Source organism: Parasteatoda tepidariorum, chromosome 2, assembly GCF_982258835.1.
Source record: "Parasteatoda tepidariorum strain Cologne lab strain chromosome 2, Ptep-v5.0, whole genome shotgun sequence".
Lineage (NCBI taxonomy): Eukaryota > Metazoa > Arthropoda > Arachnida > Araneae > Theridiidae > Parasteatoda > Parasteatoda tepidariorum.
Window position 1 is genome coordinate 47,658,133 of NC_141756.1, and position 20,653 is coordinate 47,678,785.

General features: G+C 40.6%; 25 non-coding genes across 25 annotated transcripts; all 25 read left to right on the forward strand.

The window, feature by feature from the left end:
• The first annotated feature begins 517 nt into the window (after positions 1–517).
• On the forward strand, positions 518–590 carry TRNAN-AUU (transfer RNA asparagine (anticodon AUU)). The gene has a single exon. It is a non-coding gene; the product is annotated as a tRNA-Asn (tRNA).
• A 1,527-nt stretch (positions 591–2,117) lies between these two features.
• On the forward strand, positions 2,118–2,190 carry TRNAK-UUU (transfer RNA lysine (anticodon UUU)). The gene has a single exon. It is a non-coding gene; the product is annotated as a tRNA-Lys (tRNA).
• Positions 2,191–4,311: 2,121 nt separating this feature from the next.
• TRNAK-UUU (transfer RNA lysine (anticodon UUU)) lies at positions 4,312–4,384 on the forward strand. Its single transcript has one exon. It is a non-coding gene; the product is annotated as a tRNA-Lys (tRNA).
• A 521-nt stretch (positions 4,385–4,905) lies between these two features.
• On the forward strand, positions 4,906–4,978 carry TRNAK-UUU (transfer RNA lysine (anticodon UUU)). Its single transcript has one exon. It is a non-coding gene; the product is annotated as a tRNA-Lys (tRNA).
• Positions 4,979–5,105: 127 nt separating this feature from the next.
• TRNAK-UUU (transfer RNA lysine (anticodon UUU)) lies at positions 5,106–5,178 on the forward strand. The gene has a single exon. It is a non-coding gene; the product is annotated as a tRNA-Lys (tRNA).
• A 127-nt stretch (positions 5,179–5,305) lies between these two features.
• TRNAK-UUU (transfer RNA lysine (anticodon UUU)) lies at positions 5,306–5,378 on the forward strand. The gene has a single exon. It is a non-coding gene; the product is annotated as a tRNA-Lys (tRNA).
• Positions 5,379–6,704: 1,326 nt separating this feature from the next.
• On the forward strand, positions 6,705–6,777 carry TRNAK-UUU (transfer RNA lysine (anticodon UUU)). Its single transcript has one exon. It is a non-coding gene; the product is annotated as a tRNA-Lys (tRNA).
• Positions 6,778–8,898: 2,121 nt separating this feature from the next.
• Positions 8,899–8,971, forward strand: TRNAK-UUU (transfer RNA lysine (anticodon UUU)). The gene has a single exon. It is a non-coding gene; the product is annotated as a tRNA-Lys (tRNA).
• Positions 8,972–9,098: 127 nt separating this feature from the next.
• On the forward strand, positions 9,099–9,171 carry TRNAK-UUU (transfer RNA lysine (anticodon UUU)). Its single transcript has one exon. It is a non-coding gene; the product is annotated as a tRNA-Lys (tRNA).
• A 127-nt stretch (positions 9,172–9,298) lies between these two features.
• TRNAK-UUU (transfer RNA lysine (anticodon UUU)) lies at positions 9,299–9,371 on the forward strand. Its single transcript has one exon. It is a non-coding gene; the product is annotated as a tRNA-Lys (tRNA).
• Positions 9,372–9,497: 126 nt separating this feature from the next.
• TRNAK-UUU (transfer RNA lysine (anticodon UUU)) lies at positions 9,498–9,570 on the forward strand. The gene has a single exon. It is a non-coding gene; the product is annotated as a tRNA-Lys (tRNA).
• A 127-nt stretch (positions 9,571–9,697) lies between these two features.
• Positions 9,698–9,770, forward strand: TRNAK-UUU (transfer RNA lysine (anticodon UUU)). The gene has a single exon. It is a non-coding gene; the product is annotated as a tRNA-Lys (tRNA).
• Positions 9,771–10,097: 327 nt separating this feature from the next.
• Positions 10,098–10,170, forward strand: TRNAK-UUU (transfer RNA lysine (anticodon UUU)). The gene has a single exon. It is a non-coding gene; the product is annotated as a tRNA-Lys (tRNA).
• Positions 10,171–11,294: 1,124 nt separating this feature from the next.
• TRNAK-UUU (transfer RNA lysine (anticodon UUU)) lies at positions 11,295–11,367 on the forward strand. Its single transcript has one exon. It is a non-coding gene; the product is annotated as a tRNA-Lys (tRNA).
• Positions 11,368–11,894: 527 nt separating this feature from the next.
• Positions 11,895–11,967, forward strand: TRNAK-UUU (transfer RNA lysine (anticodon UUU)). The gene has a single exon. It is a non-coding gene; the product is annotated as a tRNA-Lys (tRNA).
• Positions 11,968–14,092: 2,125 nt separating this feature from the next.
• TRNAK-UUU (transfer RNA lysine (anticodon UUU)) lies at positions 14,093–14,165 on the forward strand. The gene has a single exon. It is a non-coding gene; the product is annotated as a tRNA-Lys (tRNA).
• A 527-nt stretch (positions 14,166–14,692) lies between these two features.
• On the forward strand, positions 14,693–14,765 carry TRNAK-UUU (transfer RNA lysine (anticodon UUU)). The gene has a single exon. It is a non-coding gene; the product is annotated as a tRNA-Lys (tRNA).
• A 925-nt stretch (positions 14,766–15,690) lies between these two features.
• Positions 15,691–15,763, forward strand: TRNAK-UUU (transfer RNA lysine (anticodon UUU)). Its single transcript has one exon. It is a non-coding gene; the product is annotated as a tRNA-Lys (tRNA).
• Positions 15,764–17,290: 1,527 nt separating this feature from the next.
• TRNAK-UUU (transfer RNA lysine (anticodon UUU)) lies at positions 17,291–17,363 on the forward strand. Its single transcript has one exon. It is a non-coding gene; the product is annotated as a tRNA-Lys (tRNA).
• Positions 17,364–17,890: 527 nt separating this feature from the next.
• Positions 17,891–17,963, forward strand: TRNAK-UUU (transfer RNA lysine (anticodon UUU)). The gene has a single exon. It is a non-coding gene; the product is annotated as a tRNA-Lys (tRNA).
• Positions 17,964–18,490: 527 nt separating this feature from the next.
• Positions 18,491–18,563, forward strand: TRNAK-UUU (transfer RNA lysine (anticodon UUU)). Its single transcript has one exon. It is a non-coding gene; the product is annotated as a tRNA-Lys (tRNA).
• Positions 18,564–18,890: 327 nt separating this feature from the next.
• Positions 18,891–18,963, forward strand: TRNAK-UUU (transfer RNA lysine (anticodon UUU)). Its single transcript has one exon. It is a non-coding gene; the product is annotated as a tRNA-Lys (tRNA).
• A 329-nt stretch (positions 18,964–19,292) lies between these two features.
• TRNAK-UUU (transfer RNA lysine (anticodon UUU)) lies at positions 19,293–19,365 on the forward strand. Its single transcript has one exon. It is a non-coding gene; the product is annotated as a tRNA-Lys (tRNA).
• A 926-nt stretch (positions 19,366–20,291) lies between these two features.
• On the forward strand, positions 20,292–20,364 carry TRNAK-UUU (transfer RNA lysine (anticodon UUU)). Its single transcript has one exon. It is a non-coding gene; the product is annotated as a tRNA-Lys (tRNA).
• A 127-nt stretch (positions 20,365–20,491) lies between these two features.
• On the forward strand, positions 20,492–20,564 carry TRNAK-UUU (transfer RNA lysine (anticodon UUU)). The gene has a single exon. It is a non-coding gene; the product is annotated as a tRNA-Lys (tRNA).
• The last annotated feature ends 89 nt before the right edge of the window (positions 20,565–20,653 follow it).

Genomic DNA, 20,653 nt, shown 5'->3' on the forward strand with positions numbered 1-20,653 from the left:
TTACTTGTATTTTATACTTGGAATATTTTATCAGTCATCCGCGTTCGGGCGATTCTTTCTCCTTCTTCTATTTTATACTTATAATATTTTATCTTTTTATCGGCACTAACGGTTTGAGCCCGGATAGCTCAGACGGTAGAGCGTTAGGCTTTTAACCTAACGGTCCAGGGTTAGAGTCCCTGTTCGGGCGATCCCTTTTTTTACTTCTATTTTATACTTGGAAAATTCTATCTGTCTTCCGCGATCGGGCGATTCTTTCTCTTTCTTCTATTTTATACTTATAATATTTTATCTTTTTATCGGAACTAACGGCTTGAGCCCGGATAGCTCTGCAGGTAGAGCGTTAGACTTTTAACCTAACGGTCCAGGGTTCGAGTCTCTGTTCGGGCGATCCCTTTTTTAACTTGTATTTTATACTTGGAAAATTCTATCTGTCTTGCGCGATCGGGCGATTCTTTCTCTTTCCTCTATTTTATACTTATAATATTTTATCTGTTTATCGGCACTAACGGATTGAGCCCGGATAGCTCAGTCGGTAGAGCATTAGGCTATTAACCTAACGGTCCTGGGTTCGAGTCCCTGTTCGGGCGATCCCTTTTTTTACTTCTATTTAATACTTGGTAAATTCGATCTGTCTTCCGCAGTCGGGTGATTCTTTCTCTTTCTTCTATTTTATACTTATAATATTTTATCTGTTTATCGGCACTAACGGATTGAGCCCGAAAAGCTCAGTCGGTAGAGCGTTAGGCTTTTAACCTAACGGTCCAGGGATCGAGTCCCTGTTCGGGTGATCTCTTTTTTTACTTGTATTTTATACTTGGAATATTTTATCAGTCATCCGCGTTTGGGCGATTCTTTCTCCTTCTTCTATTTTATACTTATAATATTTTATCTGTTTATCGGCACTAACGGTTTGAGCCCGGATAGCTCAGTCGGTAGAGCGTTAGGCTTTTACCCTAACGGTCCAGGGATCGAGTCCCTGTTCGGGCGATCTCTTTCTTTACTTGTATTTTATACTTGGAATATTTTGTCTTCCTTCCGCGATCGGGCGATTCTTTCTCTTTCTTCTATTTTATACTTATAATATTTTATCTGTTTATCGGCACTAACGGATTGAGCCCGGATAGCTCAGTCGGTAGAGCGTTAGGGTTTTAACCTAACGGTTCAGGGTTTGAGTCTCTGTTCGGACGATCCCTTTTTTTACTTCTATTTTATACTTGGAAAATTCTCTCTGTCTTCCGCGATCGGGCGATTCTTTCTCTTTCTTCTATTTTATACTTATAATACTTTATCTTTTTATCGGAACTAACGGATTGAGCCCGGATAGCTCAGTCGGTAGAGCGGTAGGCTTTTAACCTAACGGTCCAGGGTTCGAGTCCCTGTTCGGGCGATCCCTTTTTTTACTTCTATTTTATACTTGGAAAATTCTATCTGTCTTCCGCGATCGGGCGATTCTTTCTCTTTCTTCTATTTTATGCTTATAATATTTTATCTGTTTATCGGAACTAACGGAATGAGCCCGGATAGCTCAGACGGTAGAGCGTTAGGCTTTAAACCTAACGGTCCAGGGTTAGAGTCCCTGTTCGGGGGATCCCTTTTTTTACTTCTATTTTATACTTGGAAAATTCTATCTGTCTTCCGCGATCGGGTGATTCTTTCTCTTTCTTCTATTTTATACTTATAATATTTTATCTTTTTATCGGAACTAACGGATTGAACCCGGATAGCTCAGTCGTTAGAGCGTTAGGCTTTTAACCTAACGGTCCAGGGTTCGAGTCCCTGTTCGGGCGATCCCTTTTTTTACTTCTATTTTATACTTGGAAAATTCTATCTGTCTTCCACGATCGGGCGATTCTTTCTCTTTCTTCTATTTTATACTTATAATATTTTATCTTTTTATCATAACTAACGGATTGAGCCCGGATAGCTCAGTCGGTAGAGCGTTAGGCTTTTAACCTAACAGTCCAGGGTTCGAGTCCCTGTTCGGGCGATCCCTTTTTTTACTTCTATTTTATACTTGGAAAATTCTATCTGTCTTCCGCGATCGGGCGATTCTTTCTCTTTCTTCTATTTTATACTTATAATATTTTATCTTTTTATCGGAACTATCGGATTGAGCCCGGATAGCTCAGTCGGTAGAGCGTTAGGCTTTTAACCTAACGGTCCAGGGTTCGAGTCCCTGTTCGGGCGAACCCTTTTTTTACTTCTATTTTATACTTGGAAAATTCTATCTGTCTCCCGCGATCGGGCGATTCTTTCTCTTTCTTCCATTTTATACTTATAATATTTTATCTTTTTATCGGAACTATCGGATTGAGCCCGGATAGCTCAGTCGGTAAAGCGTTAGGCTTTTAACCTAACGGTCCAGGGTTCGAGTCCCTGTTCGGGCGATCCCTTTTTTTACTTCTATTTTATACTTGGAAAATTCTATCTGTCTTCCGCGATCGGGCGATTCTTTCTCTTTCTTCTATTTTATACTTATAATATTTTATCTGTTTATCGGCACTAATGGATTGAGCCCGGATAGCTCAGTCGGTAGAGCGTTAGGCTTTTAACCTAACTGTCCAGGGTTCGAGTCCCTGTTCGGGCGATCCCTTTTTTTACTTCTATTTTATACTTGGAAAATTCTATCTGTCTTCCGCGATCGGGCGATTCTTTCTGTTTATTCTATTTTATACTTATAATATTTTGTCTTTTTATCGGAACTAACGGATTGCGCCCGGATAGCTCAGTCGGTAGAGCGTTAGGCTTTTAACCTAACGGTCCAGGGTTCGTGTCCCTGTTCGGGCGATCCCTTTTTTTACTTCTATTTTATACTTGGAAAATTCTATCTGTCTTCCGCAATCCGGCGATTCTTTCTCTTTCTTCTATTTTATACTTATAATATTTTATCTGTTTATTGGCACTAACGGATTAAGCCCGGATAGCTCAGTCGGTTGAACGTTAGGCACTTAACCTAACGGTCCAGGGTTCGAGTCCCTGTTTGGGCGATCCCTTTTTTTACTTGTGATTTATACTTGGAATAATTTATCTGTCTTCCGCGATCGGGCGATCCTTTCTCTTTCTTCTATTTTATACTTATAATATTTTATCTGATTATCGGCACTAACGGATTGAGCCCGGATAGCTCAGTCGGTAGAGCGTTGGGCTTTTAACCTAACGGTCCAGGGTTCGAGTCCCTGTTCGGGCGATCCCATTTTTAACTTGTATTTTATGCTTGGAATAATTTATCTGTCTTCCGCGATCGGGCGATTCTTTCTCTTTCTTCTATTTTATACTTATAATATTTTATCTGTTTATCGGAACTAACGGAATGAGCCCGGATAGCTCAGACGGTAGAGCGTCAGGCTTTTAACCTAACGGTCCAGGGTTAGAGTCCCTGTTCGGGGGATCCCTTTTTTTACTTCTATTTTATACTTGGAAAATTCTATCTGTCTTCCGCAATCGGGTGACTCTTTCTCTTTCTTCTATTTTATACTTATAATATTTTATCTTTTTATCGGAACTAACGGATTGAGCCCGGATAGCTCAGTCGTTAGAGCGTTAGGCTTTTAACCTAACGGTCCAGGGTTTGAGTCCCTGTTCGGGCGATCCCTTTTTTTACTTCTATTTTATACTTGGAAAATTCTATCTGTCTTCCGCGATCGGACGATTCTTTCTCTTTCTTCTATTTTATACTTATAATATTTTATCTTTTTATCGGAACTAACGGAATGAGCCCGGATAGCTCAGTCGGTAGAGCGTTAGGCTTTTAACCTAACGGTCCAAGGTTCGAGTCCCTGTTCGGGCGATCCCTTTTTTTACTTCTATTTTATACTTGGAAAATTCTATCTGTCTTCCGCGATCGGGCGACTCTTTCTTCTATTTTATACTTATAATATTTTATCTTTTTATCGGAACTAACGGATTGAGCCAGGATAGTTCAGTCGGTAGAGCGTTAGACTTTTAACCTAACGGTCCAGGGTTCGAGTCCCTGTTCGGGCGATCCCTTTTTTTACTTCTATTTTATACTTGGAAAATTCTATCTGTCTTCCGCGATCGGGCGATTCTTTCTCTTTCTTCTATTTTATACTTATAATATTTTATTTTTTTATCGGAACTAACGGATTGAGCCCGGATAGCTCAGTCGGTAGAGCGTTAGGCTTTTAACCTAACGGTCCAGGGTTCGAGTCCCTGTTTGGGCGATCCCTTTTTTAACTTCTATTTTATACTTGGAAAATTCTATCTGTCTTCCACGATCGGGCGATTCTTTCTCTTTCTTCTATTTTATACTTATAATATTTTATCTGATTATCGGCACTAACGGATTGAGCCCGGATAGCTCAGTCGGTAGAGCGTTAGGCTTTTAACCTAACGGTCCAGGGTTCGAGTCCCTGTTCGGGCGATCCCTTTTTTTACTTCTATTTTATACTTGGAAAATTCTATCTGTCTTCCGCGATCGGGCGACTCTTTCTTCTATTTTATACTTATAATATTTTATCTTTTTATCGGAACTAACGGATTGAGCCAGGATAGTTCAGTCGGTAGAGCGTTAGACTTTTAACCTAACGGTCCAGGGTTCGAGTCCCTGTTCGGGCGATCCCTTTTTTTACTTCTATTTTATACTTGGAAAATTCTATCTGTCTTCCGCGATCGGGCGATTCTTTCTCTTTCTTCTATTTTATACTTATAATATTTTATTTTTTTATCGGAACTAACGGATTGAGCCCGGATAGCTCAGTCGGTAGAGCGTTAGGCTTTTAACCTAACGGTCCAGGGTTCGAGTCCCTGTTTGGGCGATCCCTTTTTTAACTTCTATTTTATACTTGGAAAATTCTATCTGTCTTCCACGATCGGGCGATTCTTTCTCTTTCTTCTATTTTATACTTATAATATTTTATCTGATTATCGGCACTAACGGATTGAGCCCGGATAGCTCAGTCGGTAGAGCGTTAGGCTTTTAACCTAACGGTCCAGGGTTCGAGTCCCTGTTCGGGCGATCCCTTTTTTTACTTCTATTTTATACTTGGAAAATTCTATCTGTCTTCCGCGATCGGGCGATTCTTTCTCTTTCTTCTATTTTATACTTATAATATTTTATCTTTTTATCGGAACTAACGGATTGAGCCCGGATAGCTCAGTCGGTAGAGCGTTAGGCTTTTAACCTAACGGTCCAGGGTTCGAGTCCCTGTTCGGGCGATCCCTTTTTTTACTTCTATTTTATACTTGGAAAATTCTATCTGTCTTCCGCGATCCGGCGATTCTTTCTCTTTCTTCTATTTTATACTTATAATATTTTATCTGATTATCGGCACTAACGGATTGAGCCCGGATAGCTCAGTCGGTAGAGCGTTAGGCTTTTAACCTAACGGTCCAGGGTTCGAGTCCCTGTTCGGGCGATCCCTTTTTTACTTCTATTTTGTACTTGGAAAATTCTATCTGTCATCCGCGTTCGGGCGATTCTTTCTCCTTCTTCTATTTTATACTTATAATATTTTATCTGTTTATCGGCACTAACGGTTTGAGCCCGGATAGCTCAGTCGGTAGAGCGTTAGGCTTTTACCCTAACGGTCCAGGGATCGAGTCCCTGTTCGGGCGATCTCTTTCTTTACTTGTATTTTATACTTGGAATATTTTGTCTTCCTTCCGCGATCGGGCGATTCTTTCTCTTTCTTCTATTTTATACTTATAATATTTTATCTGTTTATCGGCACTAACGGATTGAGCCCGGATAGCTCAGTCGGTAGAGCGTTAGGGTTTTAACCTAACGGTTCAGGGTTTGAGTCTCTGTTCGGACGATCCCTTTTTTTACTTCTATTTTATACTTGGAAAATTCTCTCTGTCTTCCGCGATCGGGCGATTCTTTCTCTTTCTTCTATTTTATACTTATAATACTTTATCTTTTTATCGGAACTAACGGATTGAGCCCGGATAGCTCAGTCGGTAGAGCGGTAGGCTTTTAACCTAACGGTCCAGGGTTCGAGTCCCTGTTCGGGCGATCCCTTTTTTTACTTCTATTTTATACTTGGAAAATTCTATCTGTCTTCCGCGATCGGGCGATTCTTTCTCTTTCTTCTATTTTATGCTTATAATATTTTATCTGTTTATCGGAACTAACGGAATGAGCCCGGATAGCTCAGACGGTAGAGCGTTAGGCTTTAAACCTAACGGTCCAGGGTTAGAGTCCCTGTTCGGGGGATCCCTTTTTTTACTTCTATTTTATACTTGGAAAATTCTATCTGTCTTCCGCGATCGGGTGATTCTTTCTCTTTCTTCTATTTTATACTTATAATATTTTATCTTTTTATCGGAACTAACGGATTGAACCCGGATAGCTCAGTCGTTAGAGCGTTAGGCTTTTAACCTAACGGTCCAGGGTTCGAGTCCCTGTTCGGGCGATCCCTTTTTTTACTTCTATTTTATACTTGGAAAATTCTATCTGTCTTCCACGATCGGGCGATTCTTTCTCTTTCTTCTATTTTATACTAATAATATTTTATCTTTTTATCATAACTAACGGATTGAGCCCGGATAGCTCAGTCGGTAGAGCGTTAGGCTTTTAACCTAAAAGTCCAGGGTTCGAGTCCCTGTTCGGGCGATCCCTTTTTTTACTTCTATTTTATACTTGGAAAATTCTATCTGTCTTCCGCGATCGGGCGATTCTTTCTCTTTCTTCTATTTTATACTTATAATATTTTATCTTTTTATCGGAACTATCGGATTGAGCCCGGATAGCTCAGTCGGTAGAGCGTTAGGCTTTTAACCTAACGGTCCAGGGTTCGAGTCCCTGTTCGGGCGAACCCTTTTTTTACTTCTATTTTATACTTGGAAAATTCTATCTGTCTCCCGCGATCGGGCGATTCTTTCTCTTTCTTCCATTTTATACTTATAATATTTTATCTTTTTATCGGAACTATCGGATTGAGCCCGGATAGCTCAGTCGGTAAAGCGTTAGGCTTTTAACCTAACGGTCCAGGGTTCGAGTCCCTGTTCGGGCGATCCCTTTTTTTACTTCTATTTTATACTTGGAAAATTCTATCTGTCTTCCGCGATCGGGCGATTCTTTCTCTTTCTTCTATTTTATACTTATAATATTTTATCTGTTTATCGGCACTAATGGATTGAGCCCGGATAGCTCAGTCGGTAGAGCGTTAGGCTTTTAACCTAACTGTCCAGGGTTCGAGTCCCTGTTCGGGCGATCCCTTTTTTTACTTCTATTTTATACTTGGAAAATTCTATCTGTCTTCCGCGATCGGGCGATTCTTTCTGTTTATTCTATTTTATACTTATAATATTTTGTCTTTTTATCGGAACTAACGGATTGCGCCCGGATAGCTCAGTCGGTAGAGCGTTAGGCTTTTAACCTAACGGTCCAGGGTTCGTGTCCCTGTTCGGGCGATCCCTTTTTTTACTTCTATTTTATACTTGGAAAATTCTATCTGTCTTCCGCAATCCGGCGATTCTTTCTCTTTCTTCTATTTTATACTTATAATATTTTATCTGTTTATTGGCACTAACGGATTAAGCCCGGATAGCTCAGTCGGTTGAACGTTAGGCACTTAACCTAACGGTCCAGGGTTCGAGTCCCTGTTTGGGCGATCCCTTTTTTTACTTGTGATTTATACTTGGAATAATTTATCTGTCTTCCGCGATCGGGCGATCCTTTCTCTTTCTTCTATTTTATACTTATAATATTTTATCTGATTATCGGCACTAACGGATTGAGCCCGGATAGCTCAGTCGGTAGAGCGTTGGGCTTTTAACCTAACGGTCCAGGGTTCGAGTCCCTGTTCGGGCGATCCCATTTTTAACTTGTATTTTATGCTTGGAATAATTTATCTGTCTTCCGCGATCGGGCGATTCTTTCTCTTTCTTCTATTTTATACTTATAATATTTTATCTGTTTATCGGAACTAACGGAATGAGCCCGGATAGCTCAGACGGTAGAGCGTCAGGCTTTTAACCTAACGGTCCAGGGTTAGAGTCCCTGTTCGGGGGATCCCTTTTTTTACTTCTATTTTATACTTGGAAAATTCTATCTGTCTTCCGCAATCGGGTGACTCTTTCTCTTTCTTCTATTTTATACTTATAATATTTTATCTTTTTATCGGAACTAACGGATTGAGCCCGGATAGCTCAGTCGTTAGAGCGTTAGGCTTTTAACCTAACGGTCCAGGGTTTGAGTCCCTGTTCGGGCGATCCCTTTTTTTACTTCTATTTTATACTTGGAAAATTCTATCTGTCTTCCGCGATCGGGCGATTCTTTCTCTTTCTTCTATTTTATACTTATAATATTTTATCTTTTTATCGGAACTAACGGATTGAGCCCGGATAGCTCAGTCGGTAGAGCGTTAGGCTTTTAACCTAACGGTCCAAGGTTCGAGTCCCTGTTCGGGCGATCCCTTTTTTTACTTCTATTTTATACTTGGAAAATTCTATCTGTCTTCCGCGATCGGGCGACTCTTTCTTCTATTTTATACTTATAATATTTTTTCTTTTTATCGGAACTAACGGATTGAGCCAGGATAGTTCAGTCGGTAGAGCGTTAGACTTTTAACCTAACGGTCCAGGGTTCGAGTCCCTGTTCGGGCGATCCCTTTTTTTACTTCTATTTTATACTTGGAAAATTCTATCTGTCTTCCGCGATCGGGCGATTCTTTCTCTTTCTTCTATTTTATACTTATAATATTTTATTTTTTTATCGGAACTAACGGATTGAGCCCGGATAGCTCAGTCGGTAGAGCGTTAGGCTTTTAACCTAACGGTCCAGGGTTCGAGTCCCTGTTTGGGCGATCCCTTTTTTAACTTCTATTTTATACTTGGAAAATTCTATCTGTCTTCCACGATCGGGCGATTCTTTCTCTTTCTTCTATTTTATACTTATAATATTTTATCTGATTATCGGCACTAACGGATTGAGCCCGGATAGCTCAGTCGGTAGAGCGTTAGGCTTTTAACCTAACGGTCCAGGGTTCGAGTCCCTGTTCGGGCGATCCCTTTTTTTACTTCTATTTTATACTTGGAAAATTCTATCTGTCTTCCGCGATCGGGCGATTCTTTCTCTTTCTTCTATTTTATACTTATAATATTTTATCTTTTTATCGGAACTAACTGATTGAGCCCGGATAGCTCAGTCGGTAGAGCGTTAGGCTTTTAACCTAACGGTCCAGGGTTCGAGTCCCTGTTCGGGCGATCCCTTTTTTTACTTCTATTTTATACTTGGAAAATTCTATCTGTCTTCCGCGATCCGGCGATTCTTTCTCTTTCTTCTATTTTATACTTATAATATTTTATCTGATTATCGGCACTAACGGATTGAGCCCGGATAGCTCAGTCGGTAGAGCGTTAGGCTTTTAACCTAACGGTCCAGGGTTCGAGTCCCTGTTCGGGCGATCCCTTTTTTACTTCTATTTTGTACTTGGAAAATTCTATCTGTCTTCCGCGATCGGGCGATTCTTTCTCTTTCTTCTTTATTATACTTATAATATTTTATCTGTTTATCGGCACTAACGGATTGAGCCCGGATAGCTCAGTCGGTAGAGCGTTAGGCTTTTAACCTAACGGTCCAGGGTTCGAGTCCCTGTTCGGGCGATCCCTTTTTTTACTTCTATTTTATACATGGAAAATTCTATCTGTCTTCCGCGATCGGGCGATTCTTTCTCTTTCTTCTATTTTATACTTATAATATTTTATCTTTTTATCGGAACTAACGGATTGAGCCCGGATAGCTCAGTCGGTAGAGCGTTAGGCTTTTAACCTAACGGTCCAGGGTTCGAGTCCCTGTTCGGGCGATCCCTTTTTTTACTTCTATTTTATACTTGGAAAATTCTATCTGTCTTCCGCGATCGGGCGATTCTTTCTCTTTCTTCTATTTTATACTTATAATATTTGATCTGTTTATCGGCACTAACGGATTGAGCCCGGATAGCTCTGTAGGTATAGCGTTAGGCTTTTAACCTAACGGTCCAGGGTTCGAGTCTCTGTTCGGGCGATCCCTTTATTAACTTGTATTTTATACTTGTTAAATTCTATCTGACTTCCGCGATCAGGCGATTCTTTCTCTTTCTTCTATTTTATACTTATAATATTTTATCTGTTTATCGGCACTAACGGACTGAGCCCGGATAGCTCAGTCGGTAGAGCGTTAGGCTTTTAACCTAACGGTCCAGGGTTCGAGTCCCTGTTCGGGCGATCTCTTTTTTTACTTGTATTTTATACTTGGAATATTTTATCAGTCTTCCGCGTTCGGGCGATTCTTTCTCTTTCTTCTATTTTATACTTATAATATTTTATCTGTTTATCGGCACTAACGGATTGAGCCCGGATAGCTCAGTCGGTAGAGCGTTAGGCTTTTACCCTAACGGTCCAGGGTTCGAGTCCCTGTTCGGGCGATCCCTTTTTTCACTTCTATTTTATACTTGGAAAATTCTATCTGTCTTCCGCGATCGGGCGATTCTTTCTCTTTCTTCTATTTTATACTTATAATATTTTATCTTTTTATCGGAACTAACGGATTGACCCGGATAGCTCAGTCGGGAGAGCGTTAGGCTTTTAACCTAACGGTCCAGGGTTCGAGTCCCTGTACGGGCGATCCCTTTTTTACTTCTATTTTATACTTGGAAAATTCTATCTGTCTTCCGCGTTTGGGCGATTCTTTCTCTTTCGTCTATTTTATACTTATAATATTTTATCTGTTTATCGGAACTAACGGATTGAGCCCGGATAGCTCAGTCGGTAGAGCGTTAGACTTTTAACCTAACGGTCCAGGGTTCGAGTCCCTGTTCGGGCGATCCCTTTTTTTACTTCTATTTTATACTTGGAAAATTCTATCTGTCTTCCGCGATCCGGCGATTCTTTCTCTTTCTTCTATTTTATACTTATAATATTTTATCTGTTTATCGGAACTAACGGATTGAGCTCGGATAGCTCAGTCGGTAGAGCGTTAGGCTTTTAACCTAACGGTCCAGGGTTCGAGTCCCTGTTCGGGCGATCCCTTTTTTACTTCTATTTTGTACTTGGAAAATTCTATCTGTCTTCCGCGATCGGGCGATTCTTTCTCTTTCTTCTTTTTTATACTTATAATATTTTATCTGTTTATCGGCACTAACGGATTGAGCCCTGATAGCTCAGTCGGTAGAGCGTTAGGCTTTTAACCTAACGGTCCAGGGTTCGAGTCCCTGTTCGGGCGATCCCTTTTTTTACTTCTATTTTATACATGGAAAATTCTATCTGTCTTCCGCGATCGGGCGATTCTTTCTCTTTCTTCTATTTTATACTTATAATATTTTATCTTTTTATCGGAACTAACGGATTGAGCCCGGATAGCTCAGTCGGTAGAGCGTTAGGCTTTTAACCTAACGGTCCAGGGTTCGAGTCCCTGTTCGGGCGATCCCTTTTTTTAATTCTATTTTATACTTGGAAAATTCTATCTGTCTTCCGCGATCGGGCGATTCATTCTCTGTCTTCTATTTTATACTTATAATATTTTATGTGTTTATCGGCACTAACGGATTGAGCCCGGATAGCTCAGTCGGTAGAGCGTTAGGCTTTTAACCTAACGGTCCAGGGTTCCAGTCCCTGTTCGGGCGGTCCCTTTTTTTACTTCTATTTTATACTTGGAATAATTTATCTGTCTTCCGCGATCGGGCGATTCTTTCTCTTTCTTCTATTTTATACTTATAATATTTGATCTGTTTATCGGCACTAACGGATTGAGCCCGGATAGCTCTGTAGGTAGAGCGTTAGGCTTTTAACCTAACGGTCCAGGGTTCGAGTCTCTGTTCGGGCGATCCCTTTTTTAACTTGTATTTTATACTTGGAAAATTCTATCTGACTTCCGCGATCAGGCGATTCTTTCTCTTTCTTCTATTTTATACTTATAATATTTTATCTGTTTATCGGCACTAATGGACTGAGCCCGGATAGCTCAGTCGGTAGAGCGTTAGGCTTTTAACCTAACGGTCCAGGGTTCGAGTCCCTGTTCGGGCGATCTCTTTTTTTACTTGTATTTTATACTTGGAATATTTTATCAGTCTTCCGCGTTCGGGCGATTCTTTCTCTTTCTTCTATTTTATACTTATAATATTTTATCTGTTTATCGGCACTAACGGATTGAGCCCGGATAGCTCAGTCGGTAGAGCGTTAGGCTTTTACCCTAACGGTCCAGGGTTCGAGTCCCTGTTCGGGCGATCCCTTTTTTCACTTCTATTTTATACTTGGAAAATTCTATCTGTCTTCCGCGATCGGGCGATTCTTTCTCTTTCTTCTATTTTATACTTATAATATTTTATCTTTTTATCGGAACTAACGGATTGACCCGGATAGCTCAGTCGGGAGAGCGTTAGGCTTTTAACCTAACGGTCCAGGGTTCGAGTCCCTGTACGGGCGATCCCATTTTTACTTCTATTTTATACTTGGAAAATTCTATCTGTCTTCCGCGTTTGGGCGATTCTTTCTCTTTCTTCTATTTTATACTTATAATATTTTATCTGTTTATCGGAACTAACGGATTGAGCCCGGATAGCTCAGTCGGTAGAGCGTTAGACTTTTAACCTAACGGTCCAGGGTTCGAGTCCCTGTTCGGGCGATCTCTTTTTTTACTTGTATTTTATACTTGGAATATTTTGTCTTCCTTCCGCGATCGGGCGATTCTTTCTCTTTCTTCTATTTTATACTTATAATATTTTATCTGTTTATCGGCACTAACGGATTGAGCCCGGATAGCCCAGTCGGTAGAGCGTTAGGGTTTTAACCTAACGGTCCAGGGTTCGAGTCTCTGTTCGGACGATCCCTTTTTTTACTTCTATTTTATACTTGGAATATTTTATCTGTCTTCCGCAATCGGGTGATTCTTGCTCTTTCTTCTATTTTATACTTATAATATTTTATCTGTTTATCGGCACTAACGGATTGAGACCGGATAGCTCAGTCGGTAGAGCGGTAGGCTTTTTACCTAACGGTCCAGGGTTCGAGTTCCTGTTCGGGCGATCCCTTTTTTTACTTTTATTTTATACTTGGAATATTTTATCTGTCTTCCGCGATCGGGTGATTCTTTCTGTTTTTTCTATTTCATACATATAATATTTTATTTGTTTATCGGCACTATCGGATTGAGCCCGGATAGCTCAGTCGGTAGAGCGTTAGGCTTTTAACCTAACGGTCCAGGGTTCGAGTCCCTGTTCGAGCGATCCCTTTTTTTTACTTGTATTTTATACTTGGAATATTTTGTCTTCCTTCCGCGATCGGGCGATTCTTTCTCTTTCTTCTATTTTATACTTATAATATTTTATCTGTTTATCGGCACTAACGGTTTGTGCCCGGATAGCTCAGTCGGTAAAGCGTTAGGCTTTTAGCCTAACGGTCCAGGGTTCGAGTCCCTGTTCGGGCGATCTCTTTCTTTACTTCTATTTTATACTTGGAAAATTCTATCTGTCTTCCGCGATCGGCGATTCTTTCTCTTTCTTCTATTTTATACTTATAATATTTTATCTGTTTATCGGCACTAACGGATTGAGCCCGGATAGCTCAGTCGGTAGAGCGTTAGGGTTTTAACCTAACGGTCCAGGGTTCGAGTCACTGTTCGGGCGATCTCTTTTTTTACTTGTATTTTATACTTGGAATATTTTATCTGTCTTCCGCAATCGGGCGATTCTTTCTCTTTCTTCTATTTTATACTTATAATATTTTATCTGATTATCGGCACTAACGGTTTGAGCCCGGATAGCTCAGTCGGTAGAGCTTTAGGCTTTTAACCTAACGGTCCAGGGTTCGAGTCCCTGTTCGGGCGATCCCTTTTTTTACTTCTATTTTATACTTGGAATATTTTGTCTGTCTTCCGCGATCGGGCGATTCTTTCTCTTTCTTCTATTTTATACTTATAATATTTTATCTGTTTATCGGCACTAACGGATTGAGCCCTGATAGCTCAGTCGGTAGAGCGTTAGGCTTTTAACCTAACGGTCCAGGGTTCGAGTCCCTGTTCGGGCGATCCCTTTTTTTACTTCTATTTTATACATGGAAAATTCTATCTGTCTTCCGCGATCGGGCGATTCTTTCTCTTTCTTCTATTTTATACTTATAATATTTTATCTTTTTATCGGAACTAACGGATTGAGCCCGGATAGCTCAGTCGGTAGAGCGTTAGGCTTTTAACCTAACGGTCCAGGGTTCGAGTCCCTGTTCGGGCGATCCCTTTTTTTAATTCTATTTTATACTTGGAAAATTCTATCTGTCTTCCGCGATCGGGCGATTCATTCTCTGTCTTCTATTTTATACTTATAATATTTTATGTGTTTATCGGCACTAACGGATTGAGCCCGGATAGCTCAGTCGGTAGAGCGTTAGGCTTTTAACCTAACGGTCCAGGGTTCCAGTCCCTGTTCGGGCGGTCCCTTTTTTTACTTCTATTTTATACTTGGAATAATTTATCTGTCTTCCGCGATCGGGCGATTCTTTCTCTTTCTTCTATTTTATACTTATAATATTTGATCTGTTTATCGGCACTAACGGATTGAGCCCGGATAGCTCTGTAGGTAGAGCGTTAGGCTTTTAACCTAACGGTCCAGGGTTCGAGTCTCTGTTCGGGCGATCCCTTTTTTAACTTGTATTTTATACTTGGAAAATTCTATCTGACTTCCGCGATCAGGCGATTCTTTCTCTTTCTTCTATTTTATACTTATAATATTTTATCTGTTTATCGGCACTAATGGACTGAGCCCGGATAGCTCAGTCGGTAGAGCGTTAGGCTTTTAACCTAACGGTCCAGGGTTCGAGTCCCTGTTCGGGCGATCTCTTTTTTTACTTGTATTTTATACTTGGAATATTTTATCAGTCTTCCGCGTTCGGGCGATTCTTTCTCTTTCTTCTATTTTATACTTATAATATTTTATCTGTTTATCGGCACTAACGGATTGAGCCCGGATAGCTCAGTCGGTAGAGCGTTAGGCTTTTACCCTAACGGTCCAGGGTTCGAGTCCCTGTTCGGGCGATCCCTTTTTTCACTTCTATTTTATACTTGGAAAATTCTATCTGTCTTCCGCGATCGGGCGATTCTTTCTCTTTCTTCTATTTTATACTTATAATATTTTATCTTTTTATCGGAACTAACGGATTGACCCGGATAGCTCAGTCGGGAGAGCGTTAGGCTTTTAACCTAACGGTCCAGGGTTCGAGTCCCTGTACGGGCGATCCCATTTTTACTTCTATTTTATACTTGGAAAATTCTATCTGTCTTCCGCGTTTGGGCGATTCTTTCTCTTTCTTCTATTTTATACTTATAATATTTTATCTGTTTATCGGAACTAACGGATTGAGCCCGGATAGCTCAGTCGGTAGAGCGTTAGACTTTTAACCTAACGGTCCAGGGTTCGAGTCCCTGTTCGGGCGATCTCTTTTTTTACTTGTATTTTATACTTGGAATATTTTGTCTTCCTTCCGCGATCGGGCGATTCTTTCTCTTTCTTCTATTTTATACTTATAATATTTTATCTGTTTATCGGCACTAACGGATTGAGCCCGGATAGCCCAGTCGGTAGAGCGTTAGGGTTTTAACCTAACGGTCCAGGGTTCGAGTCTCTGTTCGGACGATCCCTTTTTTTACTTCTATTTTATACTTGGAATATTTTATCTGTCTTCCGCAATCGGGCGATTCTTTCTCTTTCTTCTATTTTATACTTATAATATTTTATCTGATTATCGGCACTAACGGTTTGAGCCCGGATAGCTCAGTCGGTAGAGCGTTAGGCTTTTAACCTAACGGTCCAGGGTTCGAGTCCCTGTTCGGGCGATCCCTTTTTTTACTTCTATTTTATACTTGGAATATTTTGTCTGTCTTCCGCGATCGGGCGATTCTTTCTCTTTCTTCTATTTTATACTTATAATATTTTATCTGTTTATCGGCACTAACGGATTGAGCCCGGGTAGCTCAGTTGGTAGAGCGTTAGGCTTTTAACCTAACGGTTCAGGGTTCGAGTCCCTGTTCGGGCGATACCTTGTTTTACTTGTATTTTATACTTGGAATATTTTGACTGTCTTCCGCGATCGGGCGATTCTTGCTCTTTCTTCTATTTTATACTTATAATATTTTATCTGTTTATCGGCACTAACGGATTGAGACAGGATAGCTCAGTCGGTAGAGCGGTAGGCTTTTTACCTAACGGTCCAGGGTTCGAGTTCCTGTTCGGGCGATCCCTTTTTTTACTTTTATTTTATACTTGGAATATTTTATCTGTCTTCCGCGATCGGGTGATTCTTTCTGTTTTTTCTATTTCATACATATAATATTTTATTTGTTTATCGGCACTATCGGATTGAGCCCGGATAGCTCAGTCGGTAGAGCGTTAGGCTTTTAACCTAACGGTCCAGGGTTCGAGTCCCTGTTCGAGCGATCCCTTTTTTTTACTTGTATTTTATACTTGGAATATTTTGTCTTCCTTCCGCGATCGGGCGATTCTTTCTCTTTCTTCTATTTTATACTTATAATATTTTATCTGTTTATCGGCACTAACGGTTTGTGCCCGGATAGCTCAGTCGGTAAAGCGTTAGGCTTTTAGCCTAACGGTCCAGGGTTCGAGTCCCTGTTCGGGCGATCTCTTTCTTTACTTCTATTTTATACTTGGAAAATTCTATCTGTCTTCCGCGATCGGCGATTCTTTCTCTTTCTTCTATTTTATACTTATAATATTTTATCTGTTTATCGGCACTAACGGATTGAGCCCGGATAGCTCAGTCGGTAGAGCGTTAGGGTTTTAACCTAACGGTCCAGGGTTCGAGTCACTGTTCGGGCGATCTCTTTTTTTACTTGTATTTTATACTTGGAATATTTTATCTGTCTTCCGCAATCGGGCGATTCTTTCTCTTTCTTCTATTTTATACTTATAATATTTTATCTGATTATCGGCACTAACGGTTTGAGCCCGGATAGCTCAGTCGGTAGAGCTTTAGGCTTTTAACCTAACGGTCCAGGGTTCGAGTCCCTGTTCGGGCGATCCCTTTTTTTACTTCTATTTTATACTTGGAATATTTTGTCTGTCTTCCGCGATCGGGCGATTCTTTCTCTTTCTTCTATTTTATACTTATAATATTTTATCTGTTTATCGGCACTAACGGATTGAGCCCGGATAGCTCAGTTGGTAGAGCGTTAGGCTTTTAACCTAACGGTTCAGGGTTCGAGTCCCTGTTCGGGCGATCCCTTGTTTTACTTGTATTTTATACTTGGAATATTTTGAGTGTCTTCCGCGATCGGGCGATTCTTGCTCTTTCTTCTATTTTATACTTATAATATTTTATCTGTTTATCGGCACTAGCGGATTGAGCCCGGATAGCTCAGTCGGTAGAGCGTTAGGCTTTTAACCTAACGGTCCAGGGTTCGAGTCCCTGTTCGGGCGATCCCTTTTTTTACTTGTATGTTATACTTGGAATATTTTATCTGTCATCCGCGATCGGGCGATTCTTTCTCTTTCTTCTATTTTATACTTATAATATTTTATCTGTTTATCGGCACAAACGGAAAGAGCCCGGATAGCTCAGTCGGTAAAGCGTTAGGCTTTTAACCTAACGGTCCAGGGTTCGAGTCCCTGTTCGGGCGATCTCTATCTTTACTTGTATTTTATACTTGGAATATTCTATCTGTCTTCCGCGATCGGGCGATTCTTTCTCTTTCTTCTATTTTATACTTATAATATTTGATCTGTTTATCGGCACTAACGGATTGAGCCCGGATAGCTCTGTAGGTAGAGCGTTAGGCTTTTAACCTAACGGTCCAGGGTTCGAGTGTCTGTTCGGGCGATCCCTTTTTTAACTTGTATTTTATACTTGGAAAATTCTATCTGTCTTCCGCGATCCGGCGATTCTTTCTCTTTCTTCTATTTTATACTTATAATATTTTATCTGCTTATCGGCACTAACGGTTTGAGCCCGGATAGCTCAGTCGGTAGAGCGTTAGGCTTTTAACCTAACGGTCCAGGGTTCGAGTCCCTGTTCGGGCGATCCCTTTTTTTACTTCTATTTTATACTTGGAATATTTTGTCTGTCTTCCGCGATCGGGCGATTCTTTCTCTTTCTTCTATTTTATACTTATAATATTTTATCTGTTTATCGGCACTAACGGATTGAGCCCGGATAGCTCAGTTGGTAGAGCGTTAGGCTTTTAACCTAACGGTTCAGGGTTCGAGTCCCTGTTCGGGCGATCCCTTGTTTTACTTGTATTTTATACTTGGAATATTTTGACTGTCTTCCGCGATCGGGCGATTCTTGCTCTTTCTTCTATTTTATACTTATAATATTTTATCTGTTTATCGGCACTAACGGATTGAGACCGGATAGCTCAGTCGGTAGAGCGGTAGGCTTTTTACCTAACGGTCCAGGGTTCGAGTTCCTGTTCGGGCGATCCCTTTTTTTACTTGTATTTTATACTTGGAATATTTTATCTGTCTTCCGCGATCGGGTGATTCTTTCTGTTTCTTCTATTTCATACTTATAATATTTTGTTTGTTTATCGGCACTAGCGGATTGAGCCCGGATAGCTCAGTCGGTAGAGCGTTAGGCTTTTAACCTAACGGTCCAGGGTTCGAGTCCCTGTTCGGGCGATCCCTTTTTTTACTTGTATTTTATACTTGGAATATTTTGTCTTCCTTCCGCGATCGGGCGATTCTTTCTCTTTCTTCTATTTTATACTTATAATATTTTATCTGTTTATCGGCACTAACGGATTGAGCCCGGATAGCTCAGTCGGTAAAGCGTTAGGCTTTTAACCTAACGGTCCAGGGTTCGAGTCCCTGTTCGGGCGATCTCTTTCTTTACTTCTATTTTATACTTGGAAAATTCTATCTGTCTTCCGCGATCGGGCGATTCTTTCTCTTTCTTCTATTTTATACTTATAATATTTTATCTTTTTATCGGAACTAACGGATTGAGCCCGGATAGCTCAGTCGGTAGAGCGTTAGGCTTTTAACCTAACGGTCCAGGGTTCGAGTCCCTGTTCGGGCGATCCCTTTTTTTTTACTTGTATTTTATACGTGGAATATTTTGTCTTCCTTCCGCGATCGGGCGATTCTTTCTCTTTCTTCTATTTTATACTTATAATATTTTATCTGTTTATCGGCACTAACGGATTGAGCCCGGATAGCTCAGTCGGTAGAGCGTTAGGGTTTTAACCTAACGGTCCAGGGTTCGAGTCACTGTTCGGGCGATCTCTTTTTTTACTTGTATTTTATACTTGGAATATTTTATCTGTCTTCCGCAATCGGGCGATTCTTTCTCTTTCTTCTATTTTATACTTATAATATTTTATCTGATTATCGGCACTAACGGTTTGAGCCCGGATAGCTCAGTCGGTAGAGCGTTAGGCTTTTAACCTAACGGTCCAGGGTTCGAGTCCCTGTTCGGGCGATCCCTTGTTTTACTTGTATTTTATACTTGGAATATTTTGACTGTCTTCCGCGATCGGGCGATTCTTGCTCTTTCTTCTATTTTATACTTATAATATTTTATCTGTTTATCGGCACTAACGGATTGAGACCGGATAGCTCAGTTGGTAGAGCGGTAGGCTTTTTACCTAACGGTCCAGGGTTCGAGTTCCTGTTCGGGCGATCCCTTTTTTTACTTGTATTTTATACTTGGAATATTTTATCTGTCTTCCGCGATTGGGGATTCTTTCTGTTTCTTCTATATCATACAGATAATATTTTATTTGTTTATCGGCACTAGCGGATTGAGCCCGGATAGCTCAGTCGGTAGAGCGTTAGGCTTTTAACGTAACGGTCCAGGGTTCGAGTCCCTGTTCGGGCGATCTCTTTCTTTACTTGTATTTTATACTTGGAATATTCTATCTGTCTTCCGCGATCGGGCGATTCTTTCTCTTTCTTCAATTTTATACTTATAATATTTGATCTGTTTATCGGCACTAACGGATTGAGCCCGGATAGCTCTGTAGGTAGAGCGTTAGGCTTTTAACCTAACGGTCCAGGGTTCGAGTCTCTGTTCGGGCGATCCCTTTTTTAACTTGTATTTTATACTTGGAAAATTCTATCTGTCTTCCGCGATCCGGCGATTCTTTCTCTTTCTTCTATTTTATACTTATAATATTTTATCTTTTTATCGGTACTAACGGATTGAGCTCGGATAGCTCAGTCGGTAGAGCGTTAGGCTTTTAACCTAACGGTCCAGGGTTCGAGTCCCTGTTCGGGCGATCCCTTTTTTTACTTCTATTTTGTACTTGGAAAATTCTATCTGTCTTCCGCGATCGGGCGAGTCTTTCTCTTTCTTCTTTTTTATACTTATAATATTTTATCTGTTTATCGGCACTAACGGATTGAGCCCGGATAGCTCAGTCGGTAGAGCGTTAGGCTTTTAACCTAACGGTCCAGGGTTCGAGTCCCTGTTCGGGCGATCCCTTTTTTTACTTCTATTTTATACATGGAAAATTCTATCTGTCTTCCGCGATCGGGCGACTCTTTCTCTTTCTTCTATTTTATACTTATAATATTTTATCTTTTTATCGGTACTAACGGATTGAGCCCGGATAGCTCAGTCGGTAGAGCGTTAGGCTTTTAACCTAACGGTCCAGGGTTCGAGTCCCTGTTCGGGCGATAACTTTTTTTAATTCTATTTTATACTTGGAAAATTCTATCTGTCTTCCGCGATCGGGCGATTCATTCTCTGTCTTCTATTTTATACT